Source organism: Hermetia illucens, chromosome 4, assembly GCF_905115235.1.
Source record: "Hermetia illucens chromosome 4, iHerIll2.2.curated.20191125, whole genome shotgun sequence".
Classification (NCBI taxonomy): domain Eukaryota; kingdom Metazoa; phylum Arthropoda; class Insecta; order Diptera; family Stratiomyidae; genus Hermetia; species Hermetia illucens.
The window spans coordinates 61,387,287-61,414,848 of NC_051852.1; the positions used below are offsets into that span (position 1 = coordinate 61,387,287).

General features: G+C 39.4%; 1 protein-coding gene across 5 annotated transcripts in view; it reads right to left on the bottom strand.

Moving 5' to 3' along the window:
• LOC119655847 (spore coat protein SP96) overlaps positions 1-27,562 on the bottom strand; it is a 272,091-nt gene that overhangs the window by 200,658 nt on the left and 43,871 nt on the right. For 3 of the 5 annotated variants that reach the window (XM_038061967.1, XM_038061962.1, XM_038061964.1), the window contains one exon: positions 8,723-8,799. The gene's annotated coding sequence lies outside the window, so the exon portion shown is untranslated. Of the gene's footprint in view, positions 1-8,722; positions 8,800-13,362; positions 13,637-27,562 lie in introns of all 5 variants that reach the window. The other 2 variants (XM_038061966.1, XM_038061965.1) reach the window with 2 other exon arrangements.

Consider the following 27,562-nt stretch of genomic DNA (forward strand, 5'->3'; position numbering starts at 1 on the left):
TTTGTTTGCAAAACAAAACCTTAAAAATGGTTTCGCTCGAAACGTCTCACCATAGGGTCAAATCCCTTACTGTACAAGGTTCTTGCCAGCCCTCATGTGTTCCTCGGAGACCTGCGTTCCTAACAAGAAAAATTCCGAGCTGTTAATTGCAATCGAGAGAAGGAATTTTTGGCCCCCTACATGAGAATGGATGATTCGGTGGCATCTATAACGACGAATTATTAGCTATGCCACGATCGTCTAATTTTATGGGAGTGTATGAACCAGCTCGGAGGGTCTAGTAGAAAAATAAGACGTGGCAGACCCAGGACGCTAGACGGTCTTTAGAAATTTCAAAAGTGGGATGTCTGAAGATGTTGTCGCGCCGTTGATGATAATGATCCTGGGAGAGCTAAGTCAACGATCTATGCAATAAAAAAAAATTCGATTCTGAAAGTCTCCTAATGTGGTTTGCTACCTTAAAGCGTAGAGTTGACCGTTCATGAACGTTCGAATATAAATAGGCTTATATTCAAAATCAGCGCCTAAATATGGAAGTATATGTATGTACACATGCAAATTACCAGGTTGACGAAGTGAACAACATGTTGGAAATTCATTAAAAACAAGAGCCATTTTCAAAAACAGAACACGACCTGAGCACCTTTGCATAGTGAGCACACTGGTTGCTGTGAACAGTTCTTCAGAAATGACATTATGGTCACCATGCAAATCTCGACCACCGATACAGCATTTTGTCTCAAACTTGGAAAGATCGTCTAGAAAATCTTCGTTATGATTGAGCAGGGTACTGCCATGAACCGGTGTGTGGGGCGAGTTCTTCTGGAAGGGAGAGCGCCTGTCAACATTAAACTTTTTCGAAGATGCGACGGAAGTAAAGCGACTTCTGAACTTTGATCGTCGGTTATCGATTTATCTCATTAGTATGGAATTATTTGTACGCTTTTCCTGCGGCACCGGTTGAACCATTATCGCAGAATATTTGGCAATCAGGGAAGTGTGCGCGAACTTTGTCACGATTAACTGTTTTCGTCCAGAAAAGGCCAGGAAGGCCGTGCCATATTACTATGTTATGCCATTGCAATGTTGTTCCACTTTCCCTACAGCCCAGAAATGACTCCAACACAATTCTTTCCTTTCTTCTCTTGTAGGGGTCATGAAAGGATACCGATTCCGCAGCAACAACCAGCATTCTACTAAATGAGTTACAAAAGGCGTTTGATAACTATCTGTATCTAGTGTGTCGAATACAAGTGTCCTTTTTCAAACGAATATGACTTTGTAATAATATGAGCAAAAATCGGTTTTACTACATATATTTTATAATCAATAAATAAAATGTACACATGTGGCGAGGAGGAGGTTGTTAGCTGTGATTTATTGGGTAAAACGTCTAGTGGTCATTAAGGTTAAGTGTTTTAAAAAGGGACTCTTTCCTAAATGGGGGCATGAAGAAAAATAATTTGCATTTTTTTCTTTTTAAGATATTTATAAAAAAGGTCTAACATGGAACACAATACTAGAAAGTTTTATAGACATTTTACGATTTTTAATATAATGGGTCACTGCACCCCGGGATTTCATTGAATGTTAGTTCCACGTCCCAGCGAATATTCCGACATTCGTGCTTCGAAATGTATTTTCATATAAAGAACACAGCACCTTTTGTACCTGAAGTTCCCAGTTCCCGACTTCTTTAGATGCATTACCTTTTCGACATTTAAGAAAACAAAAGCTGAAAATCGTTACCACTGGTGGAATGAACAACGTAATATCGGTGTATTGGATTTTATAGAATGTCAACCAGATGGCTATTAACATCTGACGAGATTGAAAAAAACCAAATTCTATTCTTAGCGCAGTCCATTATTGCCTTAATGGATTATTAATAGGATTTCTCCGCGATTTTTAAAGATAATCTAATAAAATCAAATTATGTAGTCAGTTAAATGATTCGAAAAAAAAATTAGTTTCATTCTGGGTCTTTATAAAAGGGAAATTATCACGGAGCATTGACTCGTGACGATCCACGTCGAGTAGAAAATCCAATTTACTTAACTAACTGGGTTTCCCCAATTTGGCGTTCACGTTAAAATTGTTTTTGTATTTAAGGAGCATAAAGTTCTGTGATTATCGTTTGATACTTCACAAACATTTTGTCGAGGACGGATTCGCCTGGGCGCATCAAGGGATGTGTATATCATCCATTCATTTCATAGGTACCCAAACACAACCCACTAACAATACAAATATATTAAGGATATTAAACAAGAAGGAGAACTGCTGGGGAGTTAATGAATTTACTTTCGCGATAACTGATTTTTAGTTTGAAGTTGTAGGAAGATATAGCATCTTTATCAAGTCTAAATTTAGAGTATTCAAGAAAGATGAAATTGAGTGTTTTCGACATTTAAGTAATTTTTGATTTCAATTTAAATATATTTTATTAGATAATAAGGGCTCTTACAATCATATCTTACAATCAGTAGATATTCACGGTACAAGAGCGAATAAAATGTTTTTTAACAAGGCCTTTACGACTGACGGATGCCGCTCTTAATTACGATGTCAACATCGTGCTTCAAGCTTAAAATACCTGCCTGCCTGCCTCCCCACAGTAAATACAGTTTCCCTTGGGCGAAATCTCAGCAAAATTTAACATTAAATGGGAGTCACCCCGAGGGGAGCTCAAAGTAATCTGTCACACATTCATGAGACTTGGCATTTAGAATAGAGAACATGTACCTTTGTGAGGGAATTCAGGTGCTGACGATATGAATTTTAATTATTTAATTCATAGCAGGCTTTAATCATAATGTGCTAGGTATAATTTTCCAACTGAAGTGGCCATTGGCTTAAAATGAGGACGTTAAAGTCGGGGATACTTGAAGAGGAGGATCTATCCAAAGTACATATGTATATATATCTAAACACATACACATATATGTATATACATAATGTATGTATTATATAAGACCCTTGATACTATTTTGCATGAGACGACCTGCTTGAAGTTGGCACTATGTGACTTATTTACAGTGGAACATCCCAAACGCTACTTGGAATTATTTTACTAGAATTTTTAATAAAAAATAGATGAACGACTTCATTGCGTTGTATGACAGGATTTTAGCATTGAGATTTCAATTCTTCTTCAATAACTATGATAACTATATTCATTTAGTTTTGTGTAGTTGTGTCTTTTGCGGGTTTCGTTACTAATATGCAAACTCTTTCGATGTGTAGAAAATCAATCTTAATTTATCCAGGTAATATTAGCAAGTTTAGACGTTGTAGTTCAGGAAATGAGAGCCATCGTGAAAGTCCTGGGGAAACCAACAATGCAGGTTGTGCAAATAAATGTCAACAGATTTTTTCGATCATCTTAACATTGTGGGGCGGATGTAATTTTACACTTTCAATAAAAACAAGCGGCCTTCGTGGAGCAAGCTTTTTATGAATAGCGAGAAAAACAAGCAAGAACTATAATAAGAACAAAAAACCACATTACAGATTATTCGCTGCTAAATAGTAAGTGAATGTTACGTTAGTGATGAGAATTATTCGGAGTAATACTAACTTTGGCCATCGGGTAATATCAATAGATATTAAAGACAAGTCCAGTTCTAAAGCGAGCACTCGAATGATGAAGCTCGACTGCCCACATGCATGGCAAAGGCTTTTTGAGGGGATCCTTTCCCGCTGTGCTCAATACCGATATATCCGTGAAAGATAAGACTATAGCAGATTTTACTTACATTACCAAATGGGTTGCTGAGTACTATGCTCAGAAGGAGACGTATGCTTTCGAGCAATATATTATAATTTTACATAATTGGAAGACCATAGTAAAGAGACTAACGGAAGAGTGGAGAAAATTCAGATATGTACAACCTCTGTCGTGAGGCTTATACGATGGTAAAGGAAATGATTGGAGGATATAGATCACCGGTGGTGATCTGCCAACGCCTTTTCAAACAAATTATTGCTACTCTGCTCCAACGGATGAGCGATCCTTCTCGTTCCGAATGAGGAACAGCAGGAAATATATAAGTGGATCGGCGACAAGACTTTGAAACTAGCAGTGAAGAGTAGGTACAACTTCGAGGAGTGCATAAATGAAAGTATATTTTCTTTTTTTTCAGTGGAAAAAGCAAAAGTTGTTGTTGCATCTGAAACCTAATAAGGCACGAGGAGAGTAAGTATCATACATATATTTTGTTACAATTGAGAAGATGAGCTATTTATAATAGACCGCTATTCATCCTCGAGAACAGCAATGAATTCTCAGGACGCCAATATGCATTTCAGGTCACCCGTCACCCCTATAGATACAGTAAGCACGGTTGTCAATCTGGCTTAGAAACGCAATGAATTCAGGCGAAAACTGTCTTACGTTAACATTGGATGCGGTACCGTATTCAATTCCTTCAGTTATGGTCAAACTGGATTGAACTGGGTGAAATAAGTGCTCCCGAATATTTGTGCGTTTGATCGAGAACCAGTGCCACTTGCAGAGGATTTTCTTGTATGGGACAGATAAAACGCCTCTGCTACAAATGTGATGTCTATTGGAATGCTGGTGTTCGCCGTACCAGAAGAGTATGATATTGTTTGCTTTACTTGAAATTTAGTTAGGGATGCAAAGCAAATTATTATTTGCTAACCCACTCCCGTCCCCATAAAAAGATCAGTCTTCTTCGGCCACAATCAGTTTAGTTTAAAAACTGAGTGCGAAAACCGTGATTTGTAAGCAGGTCAGGCCATTTGCTTACAGTGGCGAAAAAACAAAAACGTGCTCAGTTTTTAAAGAAGTTTTCTGTTAAAAAAAAATTTATCGTATCGTATTGCCATTTTTGTCAATTTTTAGGCGAAAAAGAAAACGGCTGCGGTTGAAAAAAGCAGTGAACTTCTCTATTCTGGTAGCCCACGCACTAAATATGGTGTTGGCATTTTTTTACCACTTACGCAACGCAGACAGGACGACCCCATGACAAGAAATTTGCCTTCTGATAACCACTTGCCATATACATAGATCTGTAAAATGTCTGCAGATGATACATCTTAATCGTTGGTGAGCAGGCAATAGGTGGCATGAGGATAAAGGCTATGGAGCACGCAATGAGAGTTTATTATCGACAAAACCAAACCACGCAAATCAGCAACAGATCAGATTTTCTCTCTGCGGCAAACGATGGAAAAACTGTTGGAATATGGATAACAGTTGCACCATCTATTCATCGACTTTAAAGCCACCTACGATAGCATAGCCAGGGTAAAACTGTACACGGCCATGAGAGAATTCGGTATCCTGACGAAATTAATAAGACTGACTAGGCTGACCCTGACCAATGTGCGAGGCCAGATAAAAGCAGTAGGATCACTCTCAACACCATTCGACATCAACAACGGTCTATGACAAGGGGATGCCCTATCATGTGATCCGTGATGCTGAGGTAAATGCAAGAGGAGAGACATCATGGGGAGAACCACCCGAAACGTACAAACTGTCTTCATCCAGATCGAGCAGGCGACCACTGAGGCGGGATCTTGGGCTGCACATCAATGAAAGCAAGACAAAATATATGGCGGCAACGTCAGCACCGAAGACGAACCAACCGACAACATCAAGCCGCACTGGTCAAACAGGAAGAATAAGGAAAATGTCGAAAATCACAACCGATAACAGCTACGATAATGAAATCTGCGCACGGCTGTTGTCAGCCAACAGAGCCTATTTCAGCTTACAAAAACTATTCCGCTCGAAACGTCTCACCATAGGTTCGAAGCTCTTACTGTACAAGACAACGATCTTGCCAGTCCTCATGTATTCCTCGGAAACTAGGGTTCTTAGCAAGAAACGAACTCTTGGCCGCGTTCGAGGGAAAAATCCTACGAAGAATTTTTGACCCCCATGAGTGATATCATGACCGTCCGGTTGTGGATAAAATCCGGCTCAATAGGTTACGGTGGGCGGGTCACTTAATCCGTATGCATGAGGATGATCCCACCCGGAAAGTCTATAAGGGCAATATCTATGGTAGAAAAAGAAGACGAGGCAGACCCTGCCTAAGATGGAGCGATGGAGTAGGCCAGGACGCCAGACACCTTTTAGGGATATTGAATTGGTGGGCCTCGGCGCAAAACCGGGATGTCTGGAGTTCCTTATTAAGGCAGTTCTAGACCGGATACCGGTTGTTGCGCCGTTGATGATGAAAACCAAACCTTGTACTTTCAATGGATGGTTCGTTAAATGATTATCTCATATTCCTCCATTTCATTGCGGAAGCTGTATAACCTATAATTGACTGTATTTTTATAAGACGCGACCATTTGCTTGCCGTCGCTGGCTGCAGAGCTGTTCTGCCTCACACCGCCATTTTGCAAGAAAAGGCAAGAAATGATTTCAGTCCTGATAATCCGGACCCTTGATACGACGAGAGAGATTTTTCTCCACTTGTCCACAGCCCACATCAACGCACACTGTATATTGGATACTCCTGATGTGTTGATCATGAAAACGATATGTTACTTACCGATATGTTACTAACGACCGCGACGGAGAGATGGGGGAATACTTTGAGCAAGTTTCAACGGACATTTAGATCAATATCATCTGTCAGCACCGCAGACGTTGAAGAAAGAGCCTAATAAAGAAAATAGGGGACATTGCAGCGATGCTCTGGAAAACGAAGAGTTTTAGTACTTTTAGCCAACAGTGAATTGTGCTATGAAACCGCTTTTCGTCCTGTTGCCTTCTGTGGTGTAGAGCGTTAGGTGGCTACCAGATAAAATGAACGTCATTTTACAGCAGTGGCGAAGAAATTCCGTTGAATTAGTGGCGTAACACGAAACGATCACATCGATTTTCTATGATATGGTCATATAATTACCGCTAAAAGCTTACTAGCTAAGACTGGCCTGAACATCGCAGTCGATGGGGAACGACTTAAAAGCTAACCGAGCTAACGATGACTGGATACATTAGATGACGATTAGAAGGCCTTTCGATTCTATCCTGATCGAGAAAAGCGGCAAATCTGATTTAAGTGAGCCGAAATTACTACTGAACGGTTCAACGACTAAAGAAACAGAAGTAGAACTGTTTATTTGGTGCATTTTTTAGAATAATTGGTTATTTATCCCTAATACCAGCAAAAAAAAACGTTCTTTGTCGAATGACGTAACGCACTACTTTGCATTTATTGGCAGGTTTCCGCTGCTGTCAAATACTTTACATATTTAGGGTGGCTTGCTTCTGCTGTTCGGATAGCTGAGCGGTTAGAGCACAAGGCTATCGTATGGAAGGTCGCAGTTCAAATCTGACTGGTGGCAGTGGAATTTGTATCGTGATTTGGTGTCGGATACCAGTCGACTCAGCTGTGAATGAGTACCTGAGTCAAATCAGGGTTAATAATCTCGGGCGAGCGCAATGCTGACCACATTGCCTCCTATAATATACTGTAGTGTATCGTTTCGGTCTTGAATGAAGTGCTCTAACACACTTCAAGGCCCTGATCCAATATGGATTGTTGCGCCAACGATTATTATTATTATTGCTTCTGCTGGCAGTGGAGTGGGTTTCATAAAGGGTCGTGTAGATGACTGCTTTATGTAGTCAGCAATTTATGGAAATGGCATTTTGTGGTGGTTAGTGCGTTGTCCTTCAGTTACTTCACATACGATAGCTACAAAAAGAAAAGTTTTTGTGAAATGCCTCAATAAGTGTCTATCATACTCCATTTGGATACCTTCAAAACTGTTTTCATGCCAAGACCACTGAAAATATTGTCATTTGAGTAAATATTGTATTGATTTCCACATTTGTGGGCTAATGACGCATAAAGATGTCCTAAAAACAAAAACACTACGATGTGCTTGTAAGATGTTTTCGCGGTGCTGTAAGGACACGTCACAATAGAATGTAAATTTCACAGCGAATTTAAGATATGTAGAGGAATTGCACTTGAAAATTCTCCCTTGAAGCGAATTTCGAGCATTGTATGACTGAAAGGATTTTCATGTACAAAATAACTTTATAGTATGAATATATACCTGCAAATAATAAACAGAAAGAGTTGGTATGTCTCCTGTTTTTTTTTGGGACCCACATGTATACATTTTTGCATTTTAATAATAATTGTTGGTGCAACAATGCATGTTGGATCAGGGCCTTGAAGTGTGTTAGAGCACTTCATTCAAGACCGTAACGGTACACTAGGAGGCAATGTGGTCAGCATTGCACTCGACCGAGATTATTACCCTGATTTGACTCAGGTACTCATTCACAGCTGAGTCGACTGGTATCCGACGTCAAATCACGGTACAAATCCCACTGCCACCAGCGAGATTTGAACCGCGACCTTCCGTACGACAGCCTTGCGCTCTAACCACTCAGCTATCCGGAAAACTTTGCATTTTGGTGTATTATTTATTCACATTATTCATGAGGACGTGCTTCAATTTTATGATTATTACAATTAATGATTTGCAAGTAGTTGGCCTACGGCAGCATAAAGAAACCAACCAATATCAAGCACATACTTCATAAATTACATTTCATACTATTGATCTGGCTTTCCTTATTTAACAGCGGATGATTTTTCACTATCATATTATTTTATATTTATTATACTCGTATTTTGTTGCTCTGATATTGTACGGTATGTTAATAATGAAATCAAAAAGAAAAATTGAATAAAAAGTGTTCTTTATCTCTTACCATGGCGGTTTCGCCTGCCGATTATTTTTAAAGTGTTGGAGCTCCAGTCGGGTGTACCTTAAATCCAATTTTAGATGCTGTAACGAAAACAAATATATATTTATATATTAGACACATTTAAATAGTGCCTTGAATGATTGTTGTCAGCTAACTTTCTATAAATTTTTCCGCGGGAACGAAAATACATTTGGTAACAAATAACTTTAAAGTGATAGTATAGTCTGACGCATGAAATTTCAACGTTATTTCATAACTTTTTTGGACAAGAAGATAATACACGGTTACTTAATTTTGTATTAATCAATGTATATTTTTAGGGTTTTGTGTAAAACAAAACCTTATTAAATTCGATTCACCGTCCGTCTGTCTGTCTGTCCGTCTCATACACTTTTCTCTAAAACACAATGATCCGAACGAAATTTGGTGGACATATGGGGACTGTGATGTGCGTGAGATACGCATACAGTGATTGACATGAATTTGCGTGGAGTGTAAAAGGGGGCCCCTATATATACAAAGAGCAACGAGGAATCAAATGCAAGGTCTCGATTAGTGCTTTCCGAAACTAATATCAGTTTTAACGTAAATTTTAAAATACGCATGGAGTTAAAATGTGGAGACTTAAAATGGGATAGGACTCATTCTCGGAAACTACCCAACCCGAAAATGTGAAACAATCAGGATGATGCGCTTATATGAAACCTAGGCCCAAGGCTTCATGGAAATCCAGCAGTTCAAACTTACCAGTTTCGTGCGCATTTACTGCATCTGAAATCATGCAAATAAGATACTGACGTCATAATTAACGAGAGACTAATCGACATTCGGGTGAAATATAAAAATTCTTTTTAAGAAGAATCTACTTCGCCCCAGATTTTTTTAAGGTCTGCCTGCTGGTCTGTCCATCTGTCTGTCACACCTGATTAACTCCGAAACTGCTAAACCGATTGTTACGGAATTTGGTCAGAATATGTGCTCTGTGTGCTTCTTTATATATAGCCAATTGCGCCATTTAGTGTTGAGTTTCAAGGGGCGCCCCATACATTAGAAGGGGGTGACCACTTTTTTCAAAGAATGCTTTTATGTGGGATATCAAATGGAAGGGCATGGTTACTACTTTTCGAAACTCTTTTTCTTACGTTAGGTGAAAAATATTGGAATGAGGCCTCCAAATGTGTGTTCAAAAAAGTTAAACAGGTTTCGTTCTTAGAATCTACCCAATCGAAAAATCTGAAAAAATCACAGTGATGCATCTTTACAAGATCTAGGCCTCAAAATACATCCCTTTCCGATATCAGCACAAATGAAGTTAATAATAGTTTTAGCACAATTTTCCATCCACATCTGTGTGAAATCTAGGCCTGAAAATACATCCCGTTCTGATATCTGCACAAATTCTCCTTCTTCTTCTTCAGCGTTGGTCCCGTTCACAAGCGGGGTCAACTCGCCGTGATCGGTTTCGCCATTTGGCTCTATTGAATCGCTGGTCTGGGTGCAATTTCGAGGCTTTTAAATTCCCATCCAGCGTATCAAGCCACCGTTGTTTAGGCCTGCCTTTTGGTCTTTTACCATCGACTTCGATGTTCAGACCAATTTCAGCAAGTGAATTCTCGTTAGCCCGAATTACGAGACCATACCATCGAAAACGCCTTCCCCAGAGTTTGAGTTTCCCCACGATCGCGGATATGCTCATTCCGGATGTGATCACAACGTGTCACGCCACTAGTCCAACGCAACACCTTCGTCTCCATTACCGCCGTTCACTGTCTTTTATAGTCGGCTAACACTCAGAATCATAGAGAGCGACAGGACGAAAAATATTGCAGTAAATTTTAGATTTGAGGCATTCGTTAATATCTGCACAAATAAAGTTAATAATAGTACATTACCATTTTTTACAAATATACCGGAAAAGTCTTAGAAGCCTTTGTATTTGGCATCAGCATAGGCAATAATATAGGACATAACTAAAGTTTGAAAGCAATCCAACTATTATTAACAAAGTTACCGAAAGTCAAAATTTCTCATTTCAGGTAAATTTATTGCACTCTAAGTGGTCAGGAGTTTTCCTTTTTTAGCTTTTTTAAGGTTTTATGTAAAACAAAACCTTATTAAAATCGATTCAATGTCTGTCAGTCACACGCACTTTTCTTCAAAACGGCAAAACCTATCCGAACGAAATTTGGTGGACAGATGGGAACTATGAAATCCCACACATACAGCGAGTGCCATAAATTTAGGTGGAGTCTAAAGGGGGGCTTCCCATACAAGCGAAGGGGGGGATTCAAAAATTTTTTTCACCGGATATAGTCATGTAGGACATCAAATGAAAGGTCTCGATTTGTACTTTCCGAAACTGATATTAATTTTTGACGTGAATTGAAAAGTGCGTGAGTAAGGAGTCAAAATGTAGGCACTTCAAGTGAAACAGGATTCATTTTCGGAAACTACCCAATCTAAAAATTCGTAAAAAATCAGGGTGGTGCGCCTAGATCGCCTAGGCCTCAAAATATGTCCCATTCCGAGATCTGCTCAAATAGACTTACTAATAACATATTACCAACTTTTATAAATTTACTGCAATACCCCGCCCCCTTAAATTCATCCGATGACTTCCGAATTTTGTATCAGCATAGAGGACAATATTTCGTATATGCTATATTTCATGGAAATCTGGCAATTAACGCCAAAGTTATAGCAGTTCAAACTTCGCAATGCAAATAAAATGCTGACGTCATAATCAACGGGAATAATTGACATTCGCGTGAAATATTAAAATTCTATTCAAGAAGAATCTTATTCTCCTCAGCCTTTTTTAAGGTTTTGTGTAAAACAAAACCTCATTAAAATCGGTTTACTGTCTGTCCGTCCGTCTGTCTGCCTATTTGTCCGTCACACGCGTTTTTCTCAGAGACGGTTATAGCGATTGACACCAAATTTGGTAGAAAGGTGGGAACTGTGAACGTTCACGCATACGGTGAGTTGCATCCTTTTACCTCGACATTTGTTGGAAATTTGGGTAGTTTGGGGGGTTTGGAAGAGATTAGTTTTTTAAGGGGGCCATTCTCAGAAACCAACCCAGCGAAAAATCTTAAAAAAAATCAGGAAGCTGTCACTATATGATGCCTGGGCTCTGAAATATCTTCCATACCGATATCTATTCAAATAAAGTTAATAATAGTATATTATTATAATTTTTAGTAATTGGCTACAAACCCCCCTTAAGTTCATCCTAGCACCACGCAGTGGTGTAGGCTATAATATAGAGCATGATCTTACCAAGTTTGGTGGAAATCGCACTATTGCTAACCAAGCTATAAAACGTCAAAGTTGTTGCTTCTTTGCAAATTAAAGACTATGAATGTCAATATCATCCGAAAGTGGGTACTCTAGCATAATATATACATATATTACGTGCTACGTACTAAGAAATACACAAAACCTTTCGTACCCTCCGGTTTCCCGATTTGATTAGTTATTTGCACATGTACCAATTACTCGAGGTAGGCATGTGTATGTATATGTATATGCTTATAAAGTTTGCGGGTAGTAACCAATAAAATAGACATGAGTGTTACCAGGAATATTTTGTATTCTTTGCTATGTACGAATGGAAAATCGGGCAGAGTTTCTCAAATAATATGAACACAAAACCTTTATGCACGAAGCACCCGGTATGGCGACTTTTTTGTATCTATTGTAGATACACCTCTTCACATTTGCAAATAATGTTGAACCGCTAGTATGAAGCGTATGAGGTTGGTTAGTATCAATGCAGTGCTTTTATTTGTAAATAGCAATAGAGGACAATTGAATTTTTAACTATGTACACACGAAACTATGATGTACTCATTGTTCTTCACATAGTGAAACAAAAAGCCCATTAAACCTGAAGCGTGTAGCTTCCAGTTTTCTGACTTCATAAAATATAAATAAATGAAAAATGCACCAAAGCTCAAACATGCAATTATTTTTTAAAATAACAAAATGGCGAATGTTTAAATAAAAAATTTTCAAAATTGTTTATTTTTGTATGTTAAATTATTAGAAAATAAAATATTTTTGACGATCCATATATCGGCATAGGTGTGCAGAAAAAGGGATTCAAAGTCCAACTAAATCGATTAAGTAGTTTTGTGAGTGCTTCCCCGAAACTTTGAAAACGTGGTTTCGACTAGAACGTGTTTAGATATTTAGCTGGTATCGGCAGATTTCATATCTATACTTACTGCAATTTCAAATTCGCATACTATACTACTACCTTAAGCTGAAATGTTGCTTATCGGCGATATTATAATAAAAGAGGACAAGTCTTGAAAATATCAAAGCCATTCGGAAAGTTTTAACCGACTGAAAGGAATGTTAGGCGAAGAGGATATGCGAAATTTCCCAAAATCTCACGCGAATGCTGAAACATCCATTAATAGATTTCAACATCGCTCGGTTATATCACAGTTCACGGTATTAATACATAACTGAAATTTATTGTTAAAGATATGTGATAGAAGAACCTCAGTTACCGAGGTAAAATGACAAGCGAAAGGCCGGGCTAATGAGCACAATAGGTCCCGCGTACATAATCAAAGGATTTATTGCCATATGTAAAAGGACATACAAATATTCGCTCAACGTATATTTACCCACTTGGCGTATATGTACGTATGTAAATCCCTTTAGTCAAACAAATTTATTCGCGTAGGATCTGAATGATGATGAATGATTTGAAATACCATGTTAACATCAACATTAGTATTGACTTCAGCAGTTGTTCCAAGCTCATTAGCTGCTCACATCGATTGCTTCGACTTGCTACTGAGCTTTTCACTGCTGTTGCTCTGTAGCTATACGTTTATTAAAACTGGATCAAATTTTCTACGGCTGAAGTAGTAAGCTCATCCAACCAAGTGGTATTTTCTGAAAGACAAACATAAAATTTATAGATAAAATGGTTGGTTTTTCAGGCACAAACACACATAACCTGTGCTGAGACGTATTTCTATTATAAAATATAAGAGTTTTTGAACATTAAAAACCTTTATCTGAGTTTGAAATCAGTCAAAATCATACAAGCTCTTTGAAATGTCAATGAAACGTAGGTAAACTGTTCCTAGTGATGAAATACGAGTCAGACATACAAGTAATTCCGCGAACCTTCAGCAGTTATAATCTATTCGAAACTACCACCAAAAATTAACTGAATTATAAATCAGACGAAATCAAAGCGATGATAGCGATGATATAAATAAAATTTGTAACTTAACATAGGAGATCTTTCAAAGCAAACGTAACAGAAAGCGAACAATACGATACGGAAGATCTAGTATGAGATTCAGTAGAGCGGGGAATTTCGCCACAGTCTACCAGGAAGCTAGTTAGAAGAGGGCTTTAGAAGGGTAACCAAGGATTTCACAACGGAAAAGCGACATCACTACAGCAATGGAAAACATCACTCTAGTAGGTAAATAGATATCATATCACTTTTTGAAAAAGACCGTGTTACAAAGGAACATCATGAACATAACGTTTCATTAGCCTAACCCTAAATACCGCGTCATATCATAACCACAAATTTGTTTTGTGTTAACTCCACTTCCGATAGTATCAAATATTACTCATTACTCGAGTGATTTGTCTTGCATTTACCGAGGGACAAACAGAGGTTCGGCAGATTGACACTTTAATTTTAATTAGGACAATTTCATAAACTGTAGATTATTTGTCATAGTTTAGCAATATTTTATTCATAAAGATCAGTGAAAATGTAGATCTGAAAACACACATCTAGTGATATGATGCCTACACAAATTTCACCACCAGTACAACAGGAAATCGATGTGTTATTTTCCATATCGATCGCGGATATCTTGATTTCGGATGTGATCAAAACGCGCGTATATTTCGCTAAATATTTCCTCATGGCATTTAAAAACGCCACTCTAGCATCCTCGATAAAATATCTACAGGTGACGAAGAACGGTTCTATTAAATACGATGCGGAAACGAAATGGCAGCCCGACCATCAACGCAAGGCAACAAAAGTTAGCAACAAAAATGATAATGTCAATCTATTTGAAATTCAAATTTGCCGCTGTTATTGCTCTGGCCAAATAGTAACAGCAAAGTGGTACGAAGAAGCGGGCTTACCACAAGTTTTCAAAAATTTGCTTCAATTCAAATCAAACAAGTCGAAATACTACAAATCCAACATACCCCTTCATATTTACCCAAACTACAACCCTACAACCCCCCCCCCCCCCCTTAAACTTAACACAAAATGATGCCACTTGCTGCATGTAATGGACAACAGCTCATACCAATACCAATTTTCGTGACAATCGGTTTAACCGTTTCTGAATAAATCGGGTGTGACAGACAGAAAGACAGAGAGACAGACCTGGGGTGGAGCCTATAAGACAATACTGTCGAAAGTCAAAGGCAAACGCTCCCCACCAATTTCTTGCCTTACTCTGCTTAATCGAATAGTAACGGAACATTTCCTACAGAATGTGAATACCGCTAACCTTCCCACTGTCGAGATAGACACCGCCGAAGTTCTCATGTTAAGCGAAAAGGGGGTCCTCGAAGCTGCGGAAAAAATATTCGGAAATAGAGCACCTGACTTGGATGGTATCGCCAATAAAGCTCTCAAGCAGCAGTGCAAATAGCTCCGGCGTTCACCATATGCCTCAAAGAAGGAGCATTTCCTATATAATGAAACAAGCAGAAATTAATACTAGTCCCCAAGCCAAACAAACCTTTGTTGGAAACTTCGTCCTACAGGCCGATATGCCTTCATAATAATACTGGCAAACTATTCGAACGAGTAATCTATTACGGATTACTTCCAATTGCCGAAAAGGGTGGCGGTCTCTCCGAGAATCAGTTCGGTTTTCGAAAGGGGAAGTCTACAAAGGATGCAGTTGTCCTAGTATTTAACACAACTAGGAGCGCACTTGACGAGGACAAATGTTGTGCAGTGATCACACTCGGTGTAAAGAACGCCTTCAATTCCGCTAGGCGGAGCAAGATGCTTGAATCCCTAATCAACTTAGGGGTGGCGATGAGATGAGAGATTAAATCCTGGTTAGAGAATACTGGTCTACAGCTCGCAGAGTATAAGACGGAAGTAGTACTTATCACCAAGCGGAGAAAGTGCACTTCCATAAAGATCAAAGTTGGAACGCAAACAATTCATTCCAAGCCCGCGCTTAAATACTGGTTGACCAGAGGTTAAACTTCAGGTTGCATGTGGAGGGTGCAGCAACTAAGGCAGCGCTAGTTGCGAGAAAGCTACCAAATATGGGAGGACCAAGGCCGAGCCGTCGACTCCTTATTTCGAAGGTGGTCAGTTCGATCCTACTGTATGCAGCCCCAGTATGGGCAGATGCACTGAAAAATATAGTATATAGTGTACTTCGAACATGTTGCGCTTCCAGAGCAATATCAAATGAAGCAGCTTGCGTGACAGCAGGAATGGTCCCGATTAAGATTCTGGCGATAGAAAGACAACGACGTTACGATCGAACGTATCTCACCGGAAAATCTCTTGCCCGAAATTCGAAGCCTAAAGGAATTGGAAGCTATTGGAAGCTACAACCGGGAAGCACTTTATACCTGGACATATAATGGAACTCATGGTGAAAGTAAAGAGGATATGGATCGAAGTTGAAAAGGTGATTGCAGCCATCGATAAGAAGCTTAGGCAGGAAGAAATTATCCGGAAGAATGAACGCGAGAGAAACACGAATGTTAACACGAGCGAAAAATAAATTCTGATCCAGCCCCGCAACGTAATAGCGAATGTGAGTCCCGCGGGCAGAGTGGAAGGAGAAAGAGGTGGTTTTAGCGGGTAAGAGTCCCACATAACCGTGTGTCAGGAGCCTGCGGTAGCTTTTGACGCTTTCCATCTTTCATCGACAAAAAAAGACAGGCAGACAGGCGGACAGTTTTGTGTTCATCTTATGTGAGAAACTCTTTCTTCCATCCGTATATAGCTACAAATCCAATATATTCCTTCATATTTCGCCAAACTACAAGGTATGCGTACATGTTACAGACATAGATATTATTTTCACTCTATACAACCAAAATGACTATTACCGAATACTGTACATATACATATCCATGCATATATGATATAAATTGATCGTACTTATATTTCCGGGTTACTTCATGCACAAAAGTACACATATCCCCATATATAGTACGTATATTGAATATCGCTGGTGTAATGTACTAATATATCTATCTGAATTAACTAGCCGCAAACATCATTAGCACATATGTATACCTAAATACATACACACATATGTCTGGCTAGAGTAATTAATATTGATGTACAAATGACCCCCCTGTTCGTTTGTCTTCCGATTTGTCTGCTAACCGGAGCCGGATGAACCGATTGTCAAGGGAGCAGGCAACTAGGTTCAGATATGGAGGATGATTGAGGAAGAAAAATGAGTCGAAGTGCGTGCAAATACGTTTCTCTTTTCGAGCAGAAATCTATCCTAAAGTGGAAATCAAGAACATTTTTAAGTACCTGGGAACTAGCTTCGATAAAACAATCACCTTGAAGAAACACATAGGATCAAAGGGCTCTTCAATTCAAACTTACGTCGAAAACTTTTTGAGGATGGTTCAAAAAACATCACCAATCTATCTGTCTCTAACTCTAAAGTAAGAGTTACTGAGCGGAACCAAACCTAAGGAAGAAAAAGTCTCAGTATAAAATTCTGAGATGTATTTCCGATATTCCCTTCATAACGGTTTGGAACTCAGAACAGTAGCGGAAAAAATCGAGTATTGTACCACTCATGGGAAATTCAGGAGAAGAAATGCCTGCACAAACAGAGAAGTAAACCGTTGACTTTCTTTTATATACAACAACATTTATGACGATCATTGATTAGTTTGTTTTTAAAATTTGCTTTACCAATCCAAAAAATAACTTACCTATAACGAAAAAGTAAAGGCTAACACAGATAACTCTGAGCAATTGCCAGTGATTAGAAACGTGGTTGTTAATTTTCAAAGTTGATATCCCTTGGAATCAAATTATAAATATGTATAAGGATTAAGACGTAGCCACAATAAGCTGTTAGTGCTGTCTCAGCAACTTGAAGATTGCATCCGTGATCTCATTTTTTCCCAACCTCAGTTAGTAATGTGGCACGTAATCAATGGGAGCATTTTCTTACGTTGGCTCTTCCAGGTGCGAAATTATACAGATGTAGTTCCTAAGGTAAAGGCTGCTCCCAAGGAAAGGCTGTTAAGTTTAAAAGAGCGACAAATATATATGAAACAAAAAGAATCCACAGGTCAACATTTGGTTATGTATCCCTTAAATCGGCCTTAGAAGACCCGAGACAGTGATTTTTAATGGTCCTGAGGTACTACAACAAACAATTGAAGCTTTGAAATAATAAAAAACTTGCTTTTCCTATTCGTTAGTGTTTTTATTTTGCACATTCCGATACCTTGCTCCCTTCATCAGTGCTAACAAGTCTGCTCATCAGTGGGTATTGTAATTATGGCTAAATCAGTTTTAAACTAATGAGGGGAAAAAGTGGTTCCCGAAATATCGGAATTTGCAAAATAAAAATCCAAACTAGAGAATAGGAAAAACAAGTTTTTTATTATTTCAAATAATTAATCGGCAGAAATACCGCGTAATTACACTCAATTGAACCTTTATTTTTATATATCCCAGATTGTTTAAAAATTAATATTGTATTAATGTACCTATTAAGGGGGTCATCCCGTGTGTCGGATGCGCGGAATCGAATTTTTCTTTTTGGCATCAATTGTATCTAGATATAGTGAAGAATATATGGGCAAACTGATTTTTTGATATTCGGAGTCATTCGGAAATTATAGTGTTAAACACGTAATAAGTCACATGCCGATCGCCGTAATAAAGCGCGCATTTATCGGTCCGGATGACGTTTGAATGACTTCACTAGAAGGACAAGAACTGAAGCCAAGGCTGTACATGTGTTTCTTGAAGAAACCTAAGGTTTGTGGACTAGGTATAGTAGATTAATGGCTAGTTAAGGTTTTATGGCTAGAAATCGCATTCTACTTTTAAAATGCATTTTTCTCGAAATTGCATGTTGAAAATCGGCTACTAGGATAATTAAGATTCATGCAATAGTTTTTTTATTCATTGAAGAAGCCGTGGAAGAGCACCAAAATTTACAAAAAGAAAGTTTAACACGGCACCAAAAATGTAGCTTTTAATATTTTTTATAATCCTAGTTTGCGGACTAGAGTTAAGTCTGTACGTCAAAATGCCATTTACTTTTGTCTTTAAGGTGATCGCAGCGCCCTTTAGTGTGTCAGCAGAAAAACTTTTTTTTTGGAGATGAGTGTATAAATTGCTCTGTATTTCAATAACGAACTATGCATGCTCAAGATATTAATAAATCTATGGTGAAAAATTCGTGTTTGTATCTTTATTCAGTTCTTCACAAAAAAATTCTAAAAAAAAGCCAAAAAAACCGCCTTCACACGGGATGACTCCCTTAATCGTACTTTAAAAAACTTTAAGTTTAATAACCCTCCAAGGCAAACAATAGCATACGTTTCCTACCGACCGCTGAGCCGCGACGGAGAGATGTGACGAATATTTCGAGAAGATTTCAACACATTCTTCGCTTCCATTGGCAATTCAGACATTTCGAACAATTCCATTTGTCAGTGTGGAATTCAATATAATGGTAAGTAATACAACTTATACGTAAAATAGATTCAACAGTGGCGGTCCCGGACAACAAATGGACAATAAGCAAATACCTACAAGGACATCAAGAGCAGCGCCAATAACTATAAGGGCATGAAGATAAAGCCAAAGGAAGCCTGCCAATGGAAACCTAAACGGTGGGCAACTCGGTGGACGAGGTCAAAAGTAATGATATTGATGAAATTTTTCAAGTGAAGGGCTCGGTTGAAGAACCGAGATGATTGTTGGCAGTATACCCTGAAGACTAATGGCTGAATCAAATTATCGCGTCATTGAAGGCAAAAAAATGACTCAACGTCAAAAAGCAAAGAACATGGTCTACTAGAAACGACATCCAATTGAGTATATTCTTGAGAGCCGAGCTTTTGAAAATACATAATTATGAAAGAATAGATTAAGTGTGCTGACAACTTTCTTCTACAAAATTTAGTAGATTGCTAGTATTTATTATGCGTACTTCCCAATTCCGCCATGCTATTAACATTGCATGCTGTCAAGCCCAGGTAAAAGAGGAGGGTTTGAGGCAATGTACTTTGTTCTATCCTGAATAAAATGCTGAGATCACGGACAGAGATAAATAAAGTATAATTGGATTTATTCCCCTATGCAAAATCCTACCTGAGATCTCTTTGTGACAGATTCCGCGGCCGACTGACCAAGAAAATGCCTCTAATGCGGTTAAAAATAACATGACCGAATCGAGTAACAAGCCTCGGAAAAATGCGAGATGGGCCCCGCTTCTGTCAAGAAATGGACGGCGTCAGACCGTAAGTAACTTAGTCCGAGCAAAACAAATATGTGTAACTAGAAAGACCAAGATTTGAACTGAAGACTTCGTTCATCCTCCACTTCCACAATCATTCCCGGCATTTGGAGCGGATTTATCTGCCAGCGCAACTGAAGTCGAGGAGGCAATAAAACTAATGAAATCGGTGAAGGAAACAGGACCTGGTAACATCGCATCCGAGCTCTGAAAAACGATGAGTTGAGACCATAGCATTGGGTTGGCTCAGTGAATTCTTGAATCGAATTATTCGGGAAGCTAGAATATGATCTGGCAGGAAAGCATCATAGTTCTAGTAAGGAAAAAGAAAATTAGAACAATAGAATGTTCAAATTATCGTCCAATCCGGTTTCTTTCCCATACGATGAAGATTTTCGAACACATTCTTGGCTACCGTATTCGCGAAATCATCGAGATAACCGCGAAGCCGGATTTGTCAGGAACGGCGGTACTACTGACGCAATACATTTTGCGCGATCAACCATCGAGAAACACCGTAAGAAGCATGACCCTCATTACATTGCATTTCTGGATCTAGCAGAAAGTGTTTGACAGTGTGCCACACGAACTCATCTGGTATGCTCTACAGCAACATTTAGTACCGGAAGAATTCGTGCCCAGGGTTCAATTGCTCTACCACGATCTGAAAAGTAAAGTGTAGCGAAACCCTTTGTTCTTGTTATGGACACCGTCACACGGGTCTTCGATGGTATAGTAACGTAATTCGCGCCAACGGGAATTCGCTTGCTAAGATTGATCTGAACATCGAAGTCGATGGTAACCGACCAAAAGGAGGCCGAAACAAAGGTGGCACTGGACGGGGATTTGAAAGCCTCGCGATTGCATCCAGATCAGGCTTTTGATAGAACCAAATGGTGAAACAGACCACGATGTGCTGACTCCGCTGTGAACGGGATAAAGGCTGAAGGAAAAGATTATGCGTACAGCCTTTTACATCATAAATAGAAATGGTAACGCTATTGATTATTGAATATTTTCAATTGATTTATATATTAATGCAACAAAGGTAGCTTGAGCTTCATTGAAACAATCGAATTTCAAATCTTCATCATATAATAATTTGAGTGGCTCAAGAGTTTAGAGCATTGGGTTGTCCAAGCGGAAGGTTCAAATTCCGCTAGAGACACGGTCTTGAATGAAGAGCTCAATACACTTTAATATCCTAATCCAATTAGACTGTTCCGCCAACGATTATTATTATTATATAATAACTCGGGTGAAATTTTTAGTATATCATCTTTTTAAAAGCGAAAATGTGTTTTTAAAATAGAAAATGTGCATATGAGCTGTAATATGCTATTTCCGCCTCGATACATGTACATCTTTCATGTACATAAGTATATACCTACAATATGGGCTTATGTTTCTTCTTACTGATCCAATATATATATATGCTTGCCATTTACTCCTTGCCATTCAGTTTCTGGTCGGGTATAGCGCGTCAACCACACCTACGTGTCATCGCTCGGGGTTATCTGATATGCGCTTCGCCCTTCCTCCTAAATTCCAAAGACGCTCGCACTCCTCCTCTATTGTTCACGCCACGTGATCTTGGGGCAACACACTCGTCACCTTGGGAGAGTGGATTCCACTGGAGGGCATATCCCGCAATTCAATTTTCGTCCCTCCTTAATGAGTGACTTATCCACTGCCATTTCCGTCTTCTGACCACATCACCTACGAGTGCTAAACCTGTGTCGTTTGAAATAGTGTACTCTGATGAGATAGACAGTTGTTGACGAAAGGTTGCGGCTTTTGCATTTCCCGATTTTAGATAGGACATCGAAAGGGAACCTAGCGCTATTAATGCTTCAAGATATACAAGTTGAGCCACGCTTTCGATGCTCTGCATCGGACTGAGAACCTTGGTTTTGTGGGTGTTTATCTTTATTCCAACTCTACTTGCTTCTCTTTCCAAATCCAAAGCCATTTGGCCAAGGTCTACTACACTGTGGGAGAGTAATCAGATGTAATCAGTGTCATTGAATTTTTCCACGTTCTCCGGACAAGGCAAAATGAAGAACGTCACCGATAACAAGAGGAAATCATATCGGTGACTGGATGCAACCCTGGCCGACTCTGCTTTTACTTGCAAATCCTCGGTGTAGCATCCGACATTTTACGCCAACATATGCCGCTCGTGCGCCTCGTGCGTAGAGCAGATACATTTTCTGTTTACGCTATCGAAAGCTTTCTCGAAATCGATGGAGAGCAGATATAGCGAATATTTAAATTCCGCAAACTGTAGGAAAAAATTCGTAGGGTGTTGATGTGGTTAAAGCAGGAGCATCCAGAGCGGAAACCAACTTCCTCTCTGTCGATCAAGCTTCCGAGAAGTTCTTTAATGCATTCCAGGATTACTTTAGCTATTATCTTTGCGGCGGTAGAAAGCACACAAATACCCACCAATTGTTACACACAAAGCAGGTCCTCTACTTTGAGTTTTTGACGACCATCCCTTTCACTCTCTTGGAAAGGTCTCGAATCCCCTGTTCGAATGGAAGGAGCAGATCTGCAGTAGGTACCGCGATAAATAACTCTGCGGTGAAACCACCTAGCTCAGCGGCTGTACTCCCTTTGAGTGCATTGATCGCCGAAATGATTTCATTGCGTTGTCCGTCTTCGCGGACTAGCGCAATAACCGATTTTGTCTTGTCGTAGACTACGCTGAATTCTCGAGATTTCGCTCGTAACTAAAATCGCGCACGTCACGCACGCCATCACTTACAGCGATCAGGAGAGCCTTCAACCCCTTCCGTTCATTGATCCGCTTCTACTGCCTGCGCAGTACCAGGAGAAAGAGCATTTTTGATGGCGGCCTAATGTTCATCGATATTGTCAGGCGGATTATTCAGTAGGTCTGTCGTTCGATCAGCAGGATAGCTCTCACACTATTGAGCGAAAGCTGGGTCGTACAAGCGATCGATGTTAAATTTGGTGGTCATAGCTCCTGACTCTGCAAGAAGAGGCGGATGCAACCGCAAGCGAATGTAAACGACCATCAGGTAGTCCTTTCGAAGTCGATATCAGTGCCTCTCTTGTTATGCACATCCAGAGGATGGGTTTCAACCGATCGACCACTTCGCGATCAGCAGTAGATTTAAGAGCTGTCTCATCTAGGAGACAGTTATCTAACAAGATAGGCGTTGACACTAGCTTCGAAAAGGATCATCGCCTGATGGTTGCTTACGTTCGCTTATGTGTTGTGTCCGCCACTTTCCGCAGGTTTGGGGAGTTGTTACCCCCTAAGTTCAACATCGACCGCTTGTACGACCCAGCTGTCGCTCGACAGGGGGAGAACTATCCTGATGATCGGACGATAGGTAGAATAAGTAACCAGCCTGAGAATATGGATAACCATGGGGGCGTCATCAAAAATGCTTTTTCCCTTGTGCTACACAGGTTGCCGGCCAGGTCCAGAAGGGGTGTCATAAGATCTGGCTGACTGCGGAGTCGTGTAAGCGGTTCGATGAATAGAAGAGGTGGAGGGATCTACTGATTGACGCGAGTGATGGCATGCGTGACGTACGTGAACTCCATACCGAGCGAAATCCCGAGAAGTTTAGCGTAGTGTATGGAGTGACACGAGAGAATTGGCTACTGAGTTGGTCAGGGAAGCGGAAGATGACGCAGATCGCAATAATTCCAGAACTATATACCATATATAATTCCAGAACTATATACCGCCAAAGAGCTTGCATGTGGTTACAAATCTTTCGATGGCTCTGTGAAGGACGTCAACGGTGGACATTTCATCTACCATGACGAACAAATGAAGGGGTCATACAAAAATACACCATCGTTCAGAGTGAAATTATGCGGTGTTTCCAACGATTAATTAATTGAAGTAATAAAAACTTGTTGTTTCTTTTTCGTTGGTGTGGGTATTTATTCTTGCATATACCGATATTTCGGGAACCACTTGTTCCAAGTTTGCTCAACTTGTTAGCACTGATGAAGGGAACAAGTAGTTCCCGAAATATCGGTATATGCAAAAACCACTTGTTCCAAGTTTGCTCAGCTTGTTAGCACTGATGAAGGGAACAAGTGGTTCCCGAAATATCGGTATATGCAAGAATAAATACCCACATCAACGAAAAGTTGAGCAAACTTGTTAGCACTGATGAAGGGAACAAGTGGTTCCCGAAATATCGGTATATGCAAGAATAAATACCCACACCAACGAAAAAGAAACAACAAGTTTTTATTACTTCAATCAACACCATAGTTCTTAACAGTATTACATCTGGTGAGGTTCTGCCTATTGTGAATGAAATAACTACTCACCGCAACATGCCGATACGGACTGTTCCTCTAAGCAGAACAGAAATCATTTCGGTCATCAATGCACTCGAACGGAGTTAAGCTGCTGGACTTGACGAACTTCGCACGGAATTATTTATCGCTGCACCTGCAGTTACTGTTGCTTCCACTAGGACGGAAATCTTAGGAATTCAAGACCTTTCCAAGAGAGTGAAAGGAGAAGGAGGAGATGATCGTCAAAATTGCAAAGAAGTACCCATTCTCCCGCGGAACGGGAGACATTTGTATTTCAGATTACGTATGCAACGGCATCCTTTCTCCCAAAAAGGCTGACGAGTGGTCGCCCCAGAACAGAGGAGGAATGCGAGCGTCTCGGGAAGTTGTGGGAGAACCTGAAATGCAGTTACGTAACTGCGGACGATGGCGGATAGGTCATGTTGATGCGCTATACCCCACCAAGGGGTGAATGGCAATCATATATTCTTTCTTTTACTTCACTTTGATATTGTATGGCTTTTTCTGGGAACTCGTGAAGAATAGCAAGTTCTATGCAGAATATTCCACATTGTTCTAGAGCATACTTATTTAGCAAAATCTGTTTTCCACCACTGTTGTAATTTTGCTGATGTAATTGTTGGTCCTATTTTAACGTACTTTAATAATAATCGTTGGCGCAACAATCCATATTGGATCAGGGCCTGGAAGTGTGTAAGAGCACTTCATTCAAGACCGAAATTAACACATACTTTATCTTTTTTTATTTTTTGGTATTTTTTACGGAATATAGGCGGTGGTATCAAATTAAAAGTCTCGAATAGTGTATTCCAGAGAAGGTGTTAATTTTGATATTAATTGCTAAATAAGGAAATGGGGGAGGGGGATAAAAAGAGATTACTTATTTCAAAGACCCACGATTTGATATCTGAAAAATTCTTGGGAATTACAAATAAGGATTTGATAAGATTGCGAAGAGTAAGCACAAGAAAATTACCCGAAACCTTACGGTTGAAAGCTTGTTCTCACTTCAGCGATTGAAGAACGTTCCAAGTATTTATTAAGATAAATGTTTGCCAAATGAATTATTAGACTAACTATCAGAGTCAGTTTCAAACAGCTTGGAATATTTTTTAGAAGTAATGAGCAATGGCTCTCTAGCTTGGCCCTTTTTAATACTGCTCGTATATATCAGTTAGCAGTGAGGAAATTGCCTTCCTGCGGACAGTGAGTACTCTAGACAATTTATTGTGATATATACATAAATGGCTGCTGGGCCGCTATTAAGAGCACTTTCTTGTTTCTTTGTGTTTCACATTCCAAAGGGGAGTCATAAAACTTAGTTGAGTACAGAAACGGCGAGGCGGATCGGCGAAAGCAACGAGCTGAGCAAGAGGAATGTTCACTTACTCAATATTCAAGTTACTGCAGCCAATTTGAGCGAACGTGTTACGTTAGAGCTCTAATATGACAATTCTCCTGTAATACGCGGGGATGATTTTTTGCTACGCTTGCCAGGGAATATTCCATGCATTTAATGATTTGGATATATATGCATGCAATTACTATATATATTATGCCACCGTGTGTAGCACTGATGAAGGAAACAAGTGATGTTATGCGGTATATGCGAACTGAATAAATAATACAAGCGGAAAAGCAAAAACCGTATAATTATTTAAAATAATTTAATCGCAATATACACCGAAAGATTACGCTTAGATAAACTACAGTTTTGTGGCCCAGGTATAGCAGATTAACAGTCATAATTTTAATAATCACTTTTTAACTTTTAAATGCGTTTTTCTCAAAACTGCATGTTGAAAATCAGATGCCAACATACATAGTTCAAAATTTATCCAACGATTCGAAAACTAGGATAATTGTAATTCATCGGGCCGTTTTACTAAACACTAATGAAACCGTGAAAAAACACCAACCTTTACCAAAAAAAAAATTAACAAGGTGCCGAAAATTTTCCGTTCGATATTCTTTAATGCTCCTACTTTGCGGACTGTAATATACTCCACTCTTTAATATTAACATAATCGTTGGCACACAATCGATATTGGATCAGGACCTTGAAGTGTGTTAGAGCACTTCATTCAAAACCGTGACGGTACACTACAGTGCACTGTAAGAGGCAAGGTGATCAGCATTGCGCTCGCCCGAGATTATTACCCTGATTTGACTCAGGTACTCATTCACAGCTGAGTCGACTGGTATCCGACATCAAATCGCGATACGAATTCCACTTCCACCAATGGGATTTGAACTGCGACCTTTCGTACGACAGCCTCTAACTACTAAGCTGTCTGGACAACGCAAACCTTAATATCCCTTTTATTTAATATGAACATAGCGTGGCAACCGGAAACATCTTTTTTGCAGATGGCATAAGTTGCCCTCTACTTCAATAATCGACGGGCTGGAAAAATTGTTATGTATGTTCAAGATAATAATAAATATGAGGTGGAAATTCCGAATTCCGAAAAATAGCGGAAAACAACCGAAAGGTATGAAAAGTGTGCAAGATTTTGTGTATTTCTTCTATAAAATCATTTGAGAGGACATTTGTCCCATAATAATTCGCGTGATACTGACATTCAAAGCCTTGAATTTCACAGAAGCGGCAAATTTGACTGTTATAACTCTGTTAGTAATAGTGCGATTTCCATCAAACTTGGGACGATCATGCCTATATTGTTGCGTTTCATGATTCTATGATGAACTTAGGGGGGATTTGCAATCAATTACTAAAAATGATAGTAACATGCTATTATTAACTTTATTTGAACAGATATCGGTATGGAGGGTATTTCAGAGCCCAGACACTATATAGTGACAGCTTATTAATTTCTCTCAGATTTTTCGGTTAGGTAGTTTCTGATTATGGCTCCGTCAAAGAAATGATCAGGGGATCATCATCAACGGCACAACAACCGGTATCCGGTCTAGGCCTGCCTTAATAAGATACTCTAGACATCCCGGTTTTGCGCCGAGGTCCACCAATTCGATATCCCTAAAAGCTGTCTTG